Genomic DNA, 14868 nt, shown 5'->3' with positions numbered 1-14868 from the left:
GAAAGAATGTATTGACCAATTTCGATTGTTCATAATCGGTCAGGAATTTATTTTAAGGACAAACTCTAAATATTTAAAAACTTTTATGAAACTGTCTTTAAAGGATGACAAAGCTAGACTAATCAGATGGCAAATTTGGTTTGCAAATTATAGAATCAAATCTGAATATATTTCTGGTAAATCTGACTTTTTACCCAGACATTTCTCTGAAGAATTACAAGATAATGAGGACACTGAGAAGAAATTGTCCCTTGAAGGCAACTTCGGCTCCAAGGGTTATTGCTAAAAAGGAAAAAAACTGCGAATAAGCAGGTGATCTCTACTCCTAAGCAGGTTACTACAGCAAAGCAAGTTAAAGAAGGAAAGAGTCGAGATTATGACTCTGATACTTCGGAAAAAAGAAACCCAAAATTTCAACGCCTGAAAGGTACTTCTACGAAGGAAATTACTTTTGAAAATGAGGTTATTCCTAAGAAGGAAAAACAAAAAACTCCGAAGAAAGCAATAGTTTGTTGGTCCTATAATCAAGAAGGACATGAACATGCTTATTGTAAATGGAAAAAGACAAAAGCTTCTAAGGATTCATCATCAGGCGCTACAAGCGTGGTGATCCCCACACTCCACAAAAGCTGTTAATTGATGCGAATATTTGTGAGAGGTTTAGCTTTCGAGAAGGCTTAAGATTAACTTCGACTAGTCAAACACTCTGGGAGGATTTGGAAACCCAAATTAGAATCGCTTTGGTGACAGGTCAAGGGAAAGTACAACTCCAAAGGCGTTTAGAAAAGTTTGCAAGAAGGATAGTTTGGCTGGAAGCTGACAAACTGTTTTATGAAGACAAAGAGTTTAGAGAACTGCTTTGCTTTATGAAGCAGGAATTCAAAAAATCGAGGTAATGAGAAAATGTCATTTGTTTGACATGATAGATCTCAAACTCAAGAATTTAAATGATCTAATAGTGAAATTGGGAAAAACTAACTTGGTGGATTTGGTCCAAGGATTAGCAGTTTATCCTAATGGCATTATGGAATTGTACGTTCCATGGAAAACCTTTAGAAAAGGTTATTGCAGAAACCTTTTGAATTGAAGATGGATCGATACAATGGAAATTGATGTACAAGAAGCAATGGTGGACCCGAATATGTCGAACGCAGTTAAACAAACGCTTTGTGTATTGAATAGAAAGGTCGATACTTTCACTTGCATGATTACTTCTTCATTGCAATAGAACTATAATGTTCAACCTGTACAGATATGATAATTTCTTGTAGGAGAACCATGGTATCGAATCATGTTAGATAATGAGGTAAGAATGGGATCTTATGCACTAGAAGAAATTCAAAGGAAAGAAGAGGAATATTGGACCAAGTTGCATATTGCAAAACTGCTATTAGTTAAATCCAAGCTGGAAGAGCTTATTAAAGCAAATGCTACTGTCTATATCCATAATGGGATAGTGGTAGTTTTACCAGATAGGTTTGCGACAATCCAAGATACACTTTTCAAACATAACCAAGCCCAGTTAAAAACGCTACTAGAAGGGTTTAATTTAGCCCATCTATCAAAACAAACTTTAATGGAAGGTACTATTGATCTTCTGAGGTTGGTCTTAGCCCACAACCAAAAGGCTCAAGAAGATGAAACTCTGAAAGATTTTATTGATATTGTAGAAGTGGATAACTTCAAAGATTGATAAAAATCTAGAGAATGGAGATTTGGACAATAAAAAATGTCCAACACGTAAATACGCTGACGTGTATCAAACAAGCGGAAGATAATGCGTGGACATCTAGGATTTTGCCGACAGAATTCAACGATCCAGATTAAAAGAAGGCATTAGATGTTGTATATTGTCGTTTGTAATAATTATATTTTAATGTGTAAAACATGTAATGTAATAATTATATCTTTGTAAGACACGTGGGAGATATATGGACCCCAGTGTCATTATCTTTGAGATAGATATTATTTTTTATTAGTTTGTTAGTCTTTGTTAATAGTTAGTCACCTTTAGTTGGCGATTGATTAGACCTTTTGTTTCATTTTGTTTTACAGATTCAATTCTTTTGAAATCCGGACTTATCTATATAAAGAGAAGCTTATGTACATTTTTATTTGAAGAATAATCAATAATATTTTCAGTTTGTGAAAAAATTCATTCTCTCAATCTCTTGTTTTACTTTTGAATTGCATACTCGAAACAAAGACAAAGGTTCATTCAAGAAGATTGATACCCATATATGAATTAATCTTTAAAACTGAATCTATGTATTTTTTCTTTCCAATTAATCAACTAAGTGTTTAGTTATTAATTATAATAATATTTGTTAGACTGGGTATAACAAATATTATGTGGGCGTAATGGTTCATTTAGCACATCTACAATAATATTCAAGCGTATTATAATACTTTATTCCTTTAATGCTAGGATCAATATAACAACGGAAATTCATTTTTTATTTTTTAAATTTATATGATTTATTTAATTGGCACGTGTATAATAACATTTCTTCAATTCATTTTTATAATTTTATGCTTTTAACATTATAAGGGGTAATTTTGATGAAAATGATAAAGTCATTCTCCATATGTATAATAGATGCAAACTATAAAGGGTAGTTTATGATATTATCCCTAACGGAACTGTTTAACATGGCCGGTTGAAGAATAATCAGTATTTGCTTAGAAAAATTTCCTCCAGTGGTCTGTGGTCAGATTCAGATTAGATGGGAAACTACAATACATTTCTGCATTGTAGCCAAAGCCCAGTATAAGATGATTGCTGAACCATACTGAGACCATTTTGGACGGTTAACGGCCTTAGATTTCCTCCTCTAGGCCCATATTCTTTTTTATACTTGGAAAGGGTTTTCCTGGTCCAAAACAAGCCCAATTGATCCAATGGGTAACGTTGATCTTGATTTGGGGTTTTAAGCCGTTGAAGAATAACTCCATCACCAGGGTGAGAGAGACATCCTACTGTAGAATTGGATTTTGGCTACAAGTCATGGATCGTAGTTGGGTTGGGTTTGGTTATTATGGGCTTCACTCTGAACGTGAGGTCAATTCCGTTGACAGACACAAACGTAATCAATAAAGGTCAATTCTTGTTACAATTGAAAAATCCTATCCTATTCCATTATCGTATCCTAAAAATCTTAAAATATATTTATTTTAATATTTTTAAAATCTAATTTTATTTTATTCAATTCAAAATATTAATAATTATTTTTCTCGTAAAAATAACTAAACTCAATTCAATTTTACTTTTTCTAAAATACTATTTTAATAAACATTGGAATAGTGAACCAGTGGGAGCCTTAAGTGTCATATATATTGGGGGTTATGAATTATGATTATTTCACCCTTCAGATTTGGACAAATTCATTTAACCCAAAGATTTAAGAAAGTGACACTTTTCACCTTGAAATTTTCAACATATGACAATTATTCAAAAAGCTGGATAAAGTCTTAATAACGTCAATACAACGGCCAAGTATGCTCCAAATATTTGCACTAATTAAGAAAAGCTTTGGTGCTGCATTTTTGTGCCTAAAATTACGAATACTAGAATGATTGAAACTTTTCTAATTTAACGTTTGAGTAATACTAATTTATCTGCAATCTTCTTTATTCAAAGTTGGTGACCAAGATGAATAGAAAAGAAAAATCTGATCCAATTTTAAAAAATGTACCTTAGGAATTAGGATCATGCATATTGTTTCAACATTCTTGTGTCATATTTTCTCCTTTTCTTTTGACTTCTTATCCCTCGTTCTATTGTAATAAAATATAACTTAAAACTTATAATATATAAAGCAAAATGCTTACAACTATTATAGAACTTTAATATAAAAATATAAAAACTTTTATAAATTAACTTAAAAATATATTATGACCTCTTGATTATGTTGGATTAGATCTATTATCAAAACCCAAGTATGGTAGAAGAAGTGAGTTGGCCAAACCTCTTGAGCCAAGTTGCCAAGTAGACAAATGGCCAAGTGGCCAAGCGGAATGAGTGGCGGAGATTTAGCAAAGTGACTAGATGGTAGTCAAGTTTTGAATGAGTGGTCATGGTTCAACCAAACGGTCACTTCATGGCCAAGAGAAGTGGATGGCTAGGGTTCACTCTTAATGGCTATAAATAGCGGGGCATTGGTTATGGTTTTAAGCACCCCAAAATTGAAAGAATTTGCATTCTCCAATTTTAGAGAGAAGTGTCATTTGTTATTCTCTTTATATTTAGAAAGAAGGTGTTATAATACTTATGTGTATTAATCAAAACTATACTAACGTGGCAAACCTCTTTTATTGTCACGTCAGTTCCCAAAAGAAAAAAAAAAATTCAAAATTTAAATTGTTAGTACTTGAATTAGTATAATCCTCATACATTTGCCCGTGGTTTTTCTCTCAATTTGTTTGAGAGTTTTCCATGTAAATTGTTCGTGTCTCAATTTCTACTCTGTTGTGTGATACTGTTTCGACCCTCTCTTTCCTGACAGATTCCGCCCCTGGTTACATATTTTCACTTCTCCTCGAATTCTCCTGCACCATCCATGGAAATTATTAATACGAGGTATAATCTAAGGCATGAAAAATGTAATTAAAAAGAGGTGGAGGCCTACAAGTTCAATTATCAACATCGGAGATCTTCGATATTCAAAATTGTGCGAAAGCGAAGCATGCAGCTGTTTTTCATTGGCTTCTCAAAACAGGGGGAAAGTCAAATTATATGATTATAGTGATAAGAATATTGAGTTCATTTAGTTTGTACATGTTTTTAATCATGCAAATATATCGATTTGAAATTAACATGATGGACTTCCTTTTATTAGTTTCCACGTAACAGGTCATCCATGAAGTTGTTGGATTCTTTCAAAAGCTTAATACGCCGTCTGTAATCTGACTTTAAGAGACAAGGATGGTGATCTTTAAGATATTACCGTCAAACGAGATTATCATTAACATGCTTTTTGAGGCGATGCATCTCAAAAACAAAACAACTAAAACTATTATGTAGGCCGGGTCAGACACTCGTGTTCAACTCAAGACTTTGAAACTTTTGCGTATAGTTTTTGCTTCCAGACAAAATGTGGATACAGTGCAACAACTATTAAAGGCTTAATATTTTTTGGGTATATATATATATATATATATATATATATAAAACTTATACTAATTCAAGAGAAATTAACTGGTAAGCAATGTTACAGTAGCTTTATAGTAGTATGTTTCCAACAACAACTATAACCAGTGAAAAATCAAATACAGGAACATAGAAAAAGGTGAGCTAGGCATGCGCTTCTAGCTGTATCGTAGTAAAATTCCTATTTCCAAAGGAAAACTAGACTTACGTGAGACATTTGATCGCTCTCTCCACAGTCCAGTCTTAAGTCTTAACAACATATCTATCTCAGAATGTGATCTGACCTTAACCTTGTGGAAGTTGGGATGGGTTGGCACTTGCTATATTACATAATAAATTGTGGGTGCTCACAAAATATATATATATATATATATATATCATATGAGATATTTGGGTCAGTTTGTGTACACTTTAATTAATCTTTCAGAATCCTAAAACTGTTAATCAGATAAGAGTTTCACTATTTTCGTTAATACTGAGAAAAGTCGAATTTAGAAACTTATAGAATCTCTTTTCGCTTTTTTACTATCAACAATCCAATGATGATTATACTCAGGATTTATTATGAGTACTCTTTCTCAGTATTTTCTTTTCATTTCTTTTCTGTTTTATTTGTTTTTAAAAAGAAATTCATTCTTTGTTCTTCTCCTTGAAATTCAATGCATTATACTTGTCAAATATAAGGTTACTGTGCTTGTATAGTAGTATCTTTCCGACAACAGTTATAGGCGTTGAAAATAATTTTAATAAACGTGAAGTCCACTAGTCCACCGAACGTGAACCTGAATATTTCTCCTTAGAATTATAAACAAACATGGATTCTACATTCTTCAAAATCAACGTGATTAATGCTAATTTTCTACACGCAAACTCTATATAGATTAGATGTGAGACATAATTATTAAAGGATTCTATTCTATTAATTAAATTTGTTAACTCCAGTTTGACTTATTACCCTCCAATTATTGTAGTTAAAAAGTTTTACCGAGATTCATAACAATTGCACTGTATTAAGTTGATCGAGCAAGAGCAGCGATTGGAGCGTTCTTTCTGTTTTAATTAGAGGGATCGATTACCTAATACAATTGGCTAATAACAAAGTTCACCTTTTTTCTAAAATCTCTTTTATTACGTCAAAACATCATCGGTGGATTATAATTAATGATGGATAATTATAAAATATGTTGCACTTTTAAGTTTTATATGCATAAGTTAAAATACTATGACTTGAATTTTTTTGACACCATATGGAGGTTCCAAACGGGATCGTAATAGTAAAAAGTACTACTCTAATATTAAATGGGGGGATATCTGGAGAAGTCTACATCTTAAACAATATTGGATTGGAATGGACCAAAGCGCTATGAATTGATTATAAAAAAACTATTTTCAGTTCAGTGTTAATTTAAATCCATGCTACAGTAATTTCAATGACAGATACATAGAAGAGAAATAACAGAAATAAGATAACAAAGCCATCAGAAATCCTTTTAGGAAAAGTGGAATACAATTCAACAAATAAAGCAATCCTCTTACAATTAGATTACACAGCTAGAAATTACAAAATCATACTCCCCATTACAAGAAAATATGACAATTACATTACAACAAACGACTACATCTTAGCATTAAGAGAATGAAATCATAATTAATCCTTTGATAGAGATAGTAGAGATCATCGAGACCCTTCAGCGCACAGTATATCGAAATTTTGTCGTCGCATTAATTTTGTCACCATGATCTCTTCTGGTTCTCTTAATGTTGTTGATCAAGGTGTCTGCCAATAGAAGCCAAATGAAATATAGTAAGATTGTATATAATTTAGTAAAGGCAAAGATATCATATCTGTCAGTGAAATTTGGAATCAAGAAAACCTTACCTAGGTGGGAAGTTAGTTTTTTTTTTCACTTTAATTTGCCACTAGAAAGAGCTCAAATTGTCTGAACCAAAGTAATTAACAATGTCAAGTCTCTGGCTGTCATCTGTGCCCCATAACTGATTGGTATTATCCTGAAACTGATTGATTATCAAAGTTTGCTCCTGATTAGGTAACAGGAAATTTGGTCCAATACGTGTAGAACTCTCTGCCGGGAAAGATGTGAGCTGGGTGGAGCTGGATTCTAGAACAGCTGGTAATTGAAAATTCAAGCTGCGAGTCTTCTGAAATCAATTCATGACTTTAATTACTAAATGAAAATTAACTAAAGATAAGATGACAGAACCGTACACTGATATTCATGGATACTTAATTACCTCCTGGGCAAGTGTGTTTGAGTCGAAGTCCACTTCAAAGTCATATATGGGACTTACAGAAGCAAGTTTTGCTGCAAGGAACTGAAGATGAGAATGAATATTAGTGGCAGTGGGGTACCAAAATAAGTTGAAGTAAATGAAATCACAATTCAATTACCTCCACTTGAGTCTGTAGGACTTGGACATATTTAATTATCTGATCCAGTATGAGAGCCTTTCCAATCATCTGTTATAATTAATTAAGAAGGAAAAAGTTTCCATTACAACTAACTCCTGTGATCTTTCTGGTGAAGAAAAATAAAAAAAGCAAATTGGCAATTAAACCCGACCAAAAACTCAAAACTACTAGTCGTTTATGATTTGTACCAGGCCAATATGATCTTGGCACCAATTAAGTTGGTGTTACAAAGAGATTTTGATTCTTCTCTCTTCGTAAGTAGGACATAAAAATCATGTAAAAATATATAGAATTTCACCTTGTCACACCCTGGAACAAGTGATTGCAGTAGCTTCATCCTTATTCTGATTTTCTCTCTTCTTGCCTGAAAAATATTCATTTGATAAAGAAAAAATTCATTCAGTGGTTGAAAATTAAAGAGGATGACTTTAGACAAGAGGTCTCAAGGTTAATTTGTAGGGTTTACAGGTTAACTACCCTCTCAGCTAAGCTATGACTGTCAGTGGCTTCACCCCTCCTTGCTCTCACATGAACATAACCACTTGAAGCTTCTTCAGGAGCTTTCTTCTGTTTCTTTGCACCACGTTTGGTCCTTCTCTCATCGGTCTTTTTCCAAATAAAATAAAAAATGAAACGAAAACAGAATAAGCTGATCAAATTCACTCAGTTTCAAAGCAGGTTCGTGAAATCAAAAAGATTATTCGAGTTTTAAAATGTACCTTTCTGTCCATATTCTTTCTCTTTTCCTCCATTGGGCTTCGGTTCTCCCCCTGAGTAACTTGATCAACACGGGGACCAAGTAGCTGGTCAACCACCATGGCTGATGAATTTGAATCATGTTTTACAACTACTGTTGACAAAGAAGTATCAGAAATACACGAAAAAGGAATGGAGTTTTCGTAAAGAGGGGTAGTTTCATGGATTTGAGCATGCAAAGGAATCTCCTGAAGATATTCATGATTATTAGGCAGCATCGTTTCAGAAAAACAGCTATTAAAGGTTCCTTCCTCATTGAAGCTAGACATGTTGTTCGAGGAGTCTGGCCCGAGAAACGAGCCAAGAACAAAAGCAGGATCCTGATCATTAGAAAAGGCTGCCATTTGACTGATTGGAATTAAATGAAAAGCTGTGAGTGAGAGAAAATTTAATAAGATGGATGATGATAAACACAGTGTAGAAGGAGCAGGAGATGGTCAATAACATGTCTGTGACAGGATCGTGTCAACATATATATAGAGAGAGAAGAGAGTTTAGAGAAAAAACATTAATTGATGTGATTTCTCTTTGTCTTGGCTTGCATTTTAGGAATATTGTCCATTTATTCCGAGCAAAATTACTAGTGTTTTGGATTTTTCGGGAAGGATGGAATTTCTTATCTTGTCATGAAATTAGATAATTTAGAGATAGTTGACAAAAAAATGTTTTAATGTTATTTCACATCATTTCCTGATTATAGCAACATAATCTACCATCAAATAGACAATAGATGAATCTCTGCGTGCATATCTTGTCAAGAAGAACTACATATGTATCCAGTCCCATTCATTTGTTTGGTAGTTTAATTAGCCATTCTTAAAGAAGATTTTATCACAATATAAAAACTTATAAGAGAAACAAATAGTACAACAGAATAGATTAAAGGATTATTCCTCATGTAACACCATGAGATTTATTTATTTATTCAAGTTATTTGTTGAATTTTACTTCAAATTTATATTCTACTCAATGTTACAAATCCAAAATTTTATTTTATCTCAAGATATGTAATATATTTAAGATAACCCAGATAAATAGAACAAATTAGTAATAGTATGAATAAATGCTCAATTTCTCATATGAGCATCTCAATTTGAGTGAGGGTCGTCGGTGGCTTGCATCTCTCTTTGTCGGACAAATAAAATATGGCAATGTGTTTATTAATTTTTGTAGGATATTTCCAGCATACTTCCTCTGCTTAAAACTAAACCTACACGAAACCAAATTGAGCTCTTATTCATGCATGTACCGTCCTTCTGTTCTGTCTCTCTTAAACTTTGAAGCCTTTATCTTTCCCTTTCCCATTCCTTTTTTTCAATTTGTCATGTGGGTGGGGCTAATACAGAATTCAGAATCGGAAGTAAGTGAAGCTGAGTCAAGAACTGTGACAACTGTCCCTCTCAGATTGTCCGGACAAACTACACTTCCATGAAACATGTTGATGCGTGATTTTGATATTAACTAAATACATTCATAAGGCACGTGAATGGGGGTATGAAAATGGATAAGAAATAGAGAACAATGTTTAAAGTGGTTCGGATGCTTAAACAAGCGACTCTTACGTCTACTGATATTGTATTAATGTATTGAGGTCAGGTCGCGTTCAGCGAGCAGATTTACAAGTGATTACAAAGAGAAAATATGTATGCTATTCTAGAGAGAATTTTTGCTAATCCCACAAATGGGAGAGGAACCCTCTATTTATAGTGGGATGAATTGAGGTAATGATTACTAAATGTAGGTTAGATTGTCATCCAAATCATTCCTTGTGCCACGTTATTCACCTGCTCGAGTGATTTACTCGATTCTTACAGAGATTAAACACATAGATCACCTCCAGCCTTTCACCAGCCTGACGCACACTTAATGCATTGACAAAAATGCACCTCTTGCATCAATCATGCTACGTGGCTGTATCTAAATAGTTACTGGATTTACCTAAACTCTAATTACTTATATTGACAGAGCTTTGTATCAACCCTACTTTTTCAGGGATTAACATAACATAATCTTACTCTGGCAAGTTTCACACTCACACGGAAATTAGTCTTGTGGAAATAAAATATCACGCTATGTCTATCAGATGGAACTTTGCTCTGGCAAGTTTCACACTCACACGGAAATTAGTCATGTGGAAATAAAATATCACGCTCTGGATCTGTGCATGGACTTGGAAAAGACGGGGATCCAAAGAACATACCCCACTTGGGTTCGCCAGGAAAAAAATCTGACATTACGTAATGCTGCTTTCGTATTTTGGCGTCAATATCACTTGTTAAATTTTAATTAATTTAAGTTTTAAATATTTTTTCAGTTTGGGCCGCTCGATCGGCTTGACCTGTTGTCACGCATGCGGCCCAAACTGCTGGCGTTGCAGCAGCCATGGCTGCTCGAATGTTATCATCTTAATTCCCCCGAATTTTTTTATTTCATCACCACAAATTTCATTCAGCAATTTTTTATCAAAATTTAAAACCCAATGAAAAAATAACATCAGTAAGATCAATAACAAAGCTGAAAATTATTTATAGAATATAATTTAAATTATCGATAGATAGATAATTCTAAATCCTCTGCACCATGTCTTCTGTTATGCCTAAAAAATCAAAGCTGATATAAGCTCATGCCAGTAAGGACAATCAGAGTTCAGAAAGGCATTGTGTCATCTAAGCTACGTCGTGCAAGGACGGAAGAGATAAGACTATCGTTAGTGTGGCAGGTGAGAGCCAGGCTTGTGAGTGGTTAGGAATTGTCCACTTGCCCAAGCCTACGCGATGTAGGGATGTCTCCTGTGTAGACAACCAATGGGAAGTGGGTTAGAAATTGTACCATACATATTCGACTGCAGAATCATGATTACTATCTTGAATCCTCCGACTATAAATATATGGCTCCTCTCTCATTTATGGGACTGACTTATCTTTAGTTTTCAAAAGCGCACACACACACACACACACACACACACACCTGCTCGATTGCAGAATCATGATTACTATCTTGAATCCTCCGACTATAAATATATGACTTCTCTCTCATTTACGAGATTGACTTATCTTTAGTTTTCAAAAGCACACACACACACTCTCTCTCTCTCTCTCTCTCTCTCTCTCTCTCTCTCTCTCTCTCTCTCTCTCTATATATATATATATATATATATATATATATATTCTCTCGAGATTGTAATTCAGCTCGCTGCACGCGACCTGCCTGTAACCATCTATTAATGCAATCATAGTAGACGTAGGATTTACTTTTGAATATCCGAACCACTTTAAAACCCGCTTCTCATTTATTCTTTTATTGCACATTTCCATATCATATATAATTTCTAAGTCCACTTAGCACTTTGCACGTGTGAGTCGTTGGTGTCAAAATCAAGCATCAACATCTTCAAACCCTTCATCCTTCGTCCCAAGTAGGCAGCTGTTACAGAGTTACAGGGTTCGTTTGGTTCATTATTCTGATACTTTTTAGAATAATATTTTGAAAAAAGTTAAATTGTGTGGGTATTAGGATGTAGGATTTGAAAATTAACAAAAATACCCATTAGGTTTATTTATTTACTAAACACCCCTATAATAAAATAGTAAAAGGTAACAAAAATACCCTTAACCCATCCATTAAATACGGACAGCCGGCCACCACCGTCGGAGGGTTGCTGGGGTGTTTTTGTAATTTTTTAAAAAAATATTTAAGAGTGTTTAGTTAAATTAACAAATTTACGAGGATTTAAAAGAAATTGAATAATATAGAATAATATTTTAAGAAAAAGTCAATTATATTTTTAACTTTATTGGAAATACTAATAATAGTATTCCCGTATAACAAACAAAGTCATAGTTTGCCAGTGTTAATCGGTTTGTCAACTTTATACACGAAATGAGCATAAGAGATAATTAAAAACCTATTAACGATAAGGTGAAGACAAATTTTATGTTTTAGTCAAGAAAGCAAAGGAATAATTCCCAGATTAAAAATCTTTATCATAAATCCTAATTGATAACTTATGACACGCAAATTTGGTCTTATTCTCCCTTTTGTCTCTCTCTAGCGTTGTGATTAAATTCACATGTTAATTTACGTGAAGTCGTAGTATGTCATTATTTAGAATTATGATAAAGTACGAGACTTTGAAATTTCTGCTTTGAAGAATTTCTTTAATATCATTTTCAATCTTTCGGCCTCCAAGGACAGAAAAAGAACCACTCTGAACTCCGTTCATATTTTAACCAGTTACGTAATTAAGATTCTAACTAAGGCATTGTCGGCAACTATATATTATGTTTTAAGTATAAAAAATATTTATGTTATTTTAATTATGGATCAATATCCACATAAAATATTATATCTATATACTGTTAGAATTTTTTTTAATTGTGGACCAACATTAATTTTTTTTGGGTTTGATAAAACCGAGTAAATACATAATCATCATATATTCTATGGGTTTATGTGATCATCAGGGACGTAGTCAGGATTCTAAGTCAATGAGTTTAAAATATTAAAGTTGATAAATTTACAATAAAATATATATTGAAATAATAAGAATAAAAAATATATTTTTAAAAGTTATATATACCAAATTATTAATTGTATAATTATCCTCGACGATTTTTTATATTATGAAAATATTGCATAATTGTTTCATTGACAATTCCATCAAATATCTCTCTCTCAATATATGTAATAAGACAATCATTTAACAATTGATCTCTCATTCGATACTGTAGTCGATTTTTCACAATCTTCATCGCAAAAAATGCTCTTTCAACACTTGCAATTGCAACAGGTAATATCAATACTAATTTCATGTCTAAAAAGATAACAATACAAACAAAAACACCCTCCTTTTCTACACTATACTCCAACCAATTTGCATATTCTCTAAACCAAATAGGATTAAAATGACGCAATAAATTCTCAATTGCTTGCTTTTTAAAATTATGATTGTGTGATTGGCAAGGTCCTTTTTGCAAATATGTCTTTCTCACTTTATCTCTATCATTAGGATGATATTCTAAAATTTTAATCCTCGATCCAGGATCTCCAAGAAGACTACTCAAGTTAAGCTTAACATATGTTTGTCTTAAACTAGATTCCATAGACACATTATGAACATTATCGTGATGCCTTATGTTTTGTTCAATTGATGGTTCTTCATTAGAAAACTTTCTTTTAATAAAAAACTTGTCCATAACTAAAAAAATAAAAGAATTTTTATTATCAGAAATATAATTTATTTGCAATTACAATTAAAAAAAAACACACAAATTCATCAAAATTCAACTCATAACTTAGGTTTTTCAAACAATTTCTACTAACTAAATAAAATTCAACTTATAAACCCATAAAAACTCATCAAATCTAACTCTAAATATCAAACAACTAACCAATATATCGAAAGTAAACCAAATCCCTAAATCTCTACAACTTAGGATTTCATTAATTGTTTAAACCATATTCAAAATTAACTCAATAACTAACCACAATTTATCAAACCCAACTTAAAATAGCAATTAATTAAGCCATACATCAACATAAACAAGATTAAATCAAAACCCACATCAAAATCTAGGAATTATTTCAAACTCATTTATTAAACTCAATAAAAACTCATAACTCATGATCTTTCATCAATTAAGAAAATAAAAAAAAAATAGAATTAATTTTAAATTAAAAAAATAAAAATAAAATTAGTATCATCTTACCTTGTAATCCAAAGGAGTAACATTTATTGAGTATTCAACCAAAAGAAAAATATAATATGAGAGCAAAAGAGATGAAATAAAGAAAAGAGAAAAATTTAAAAAGTATTAATTAATAATTTATTTTGTGGGGCAATATGAAGTTAAGTGGGGTTAAAATTGTAAATTCTATAAACTATTAATATTTTTTTGAAATTTTTAAAAAGTTTAGTGGGTTCAATTAAACCCACAAGCCACTATGTGGCTACGTGCCTGGTGATCATTATAGAATTTGAATAGTACACTCCATTTTGAATAATATGGGTTGATGACAAGTATGTGTTAATGGGTTTTAGAGTTTATTGGACTTCTAATGGGAGGACCCAATAGGTTGATTTAAATTGGCTAGGTTTCCTTCCCATAACGTGATTGAATGTTGAACCCTATTTGAAAGTTGTCATTTTGGAGGGTTTCTGTAAAGGAAGACCGGTCACTATTCACAGGGAATTCAAAAAATTCAAAAATCATGGCAGAATCATGTTTTTCTAATCTTTAAAGTTTAAATTCAGTATTCTATGATTAATATGCAAACCTTCGGATTAATTGTTAGAATTGAATGGAATTCATGTTAGAATTCCTACATTTATGACTTATATTATTGTAACACAAATTCGTAACATAATTAATTTATTAAATTTAATTTAATACAATTAACCTAATGAACTTAAAATCTAATTAACTTAAAAGAAAAGTTAAAATCGATATTTTTTATGTCAATTCGACAGCTTTTATATCACAAAATTATATTAAATTAGTGGTCATAAATATGTTTCAAAATTTTGTTTTAT

Source organism: Pistacia vera, unplaced genomic scaffold (assembly GCF_008641045.1).
Source record: "Pistacia vera cultivar Batoury unplaced genomic scaffold, PisVer_v2 Contig337, whole genome shotgun sequence".
In the NCBI taxonomy this organism is placed as follows: Eukaryota; Viridiplantae; Streptophyta; class Magnoliopsida; order Sapindales; family Anacardiaceae; genus Pistacia; species Pistacia vera.
This window is presented reverse-complemented; position numbering follows the sequence as displayed.